Source organism: Loa loa (assembly GCF_000183805.2).
Source record: "Loa loa unplaced genomic scaffold supercont3.612, whole genome shotgun sequence".
NCBI classification, from domain to species: domain Eukaryota; kingdom Metazoa; phylum Nematoda; class Chromadorea; order Rhabditida; family Onchocercidae; genus Loa; species Loa loa.
Window position 1 is genome coordinate 10,357 of NW_018108792.1, and position 1,589 is coordinate 11,945.

The window sequence follows — 1,589 nt, forward strand, 5'->3', positions numbered from 1 at the left end:
AAATTTAAACAAATAATTTTTAAATTTTCAAAATAACATTAGATTGAGAAATAAATGATTGAATTTAGTAAATAATTTATAATTTAGAAAGTTAAAAATGAAAATATTATAAAACTGAAAATTGAAAATAACGTGAAATTATCCATTCGGTTTGAATGAATAATTCAATTTAATAAATAATTTTCAATTTTGAAAATGAAACAAAATTGGTGGGATAAATAAATGCAGTGAAGTGTAAAATTTTAAAATTTTTCGAAAAAATAAAAGAAAAAAAAAAGGAACAAGAACATTTGTTTTTCAACTTAATAGCACAAGTAGTGATAATATGATAATATTTCATCGCTTTTTCATCTGTTAAATTTATCAAATGTCTTTTTTTTATTATCAAAAAAAAAATATTGAAAAAAAAACGGAAGAAAGTTAAAATGACAGTTTTTGGTGATAAATATAATTAAACTTTTTTTTAAGCTAAATTTTAATTTAAAATTGAATTGAATAAAATAAAAAAATTTGATAATGTAATACGATATCATTATCATCTGTTAATAATTACGAATATTAATATCATCCAGATGGATGATTTCTTATTAAATTATCAATATATTTTATAAATGTTGTCCAGAGGGATATAAATTAATTATTGCAACAGATTTAATCAATAGATTTTATGACAGGTATAATGATGGGTGTATGTATATATGTGTGTGTGTGTATGTGTGTGTGTGTGTGCGTGTATGTGTATGTGTATGTGTGTGTGTGTGTATGTGCATGTGTGTGTGTGTGTATATGTATGTTTTCTGACAAGAATATTTTTCTTAAAATAATCTTGAAAAGTGTCATCATATCTGAAATGTTATCATATCTGGATTATGTCAGATTTCAAAAATCATAAATTATTAGGAAAAAAAAAATGCTAAATGAAAGGATGGCATGAAATGAAAGCAAAATTCATTAATTAATTATTTAAAAAATTCAATGTCATATTTATTTAAGGTTATGTTAAAAAAAATTTTCAAAAATATTCAAAAATATTTGCATTGATTAAATTAAAGTATTTGTTTAAATTTATCAAAAATTATTTGATAAACAAATTGATTAATTTAAAGATTTGCAATAAATTTAAATTTTATCATCTCTTTACATCTTTTACTTAACGACAAGAAAAGGTATAAAAATTTTTGCACAATTTTAATTGTGAAACAGGAAATTTAACAATCTAACATTTCGTATTGCTAAAATATGAGAAATTTTAAGCATTCTGTAAAGGTATCAATGACCAGAAATCAGGTATGCTAAAGTCTGAGGAGAAATCCACAGGTGCTTATTTCAACATCTTTTGAGCAGTTGTGTTTGTCAAAAATATTATATTATGTTTGTCAGAAATATCGTCATCATCATCATCATCCTTGTCATAAATTAAATTTTTATTTGGAATGCTGAATTGTATCATATATACAAGCATAAACTAATCAAATTGCATACAAACACATTTGCAAACACACACGTATTTTATGATACATAATATTTAAAATTTAACAAATTCCACAGAAAAAATTATTATTATTATTATTATTATTATTATTATTATT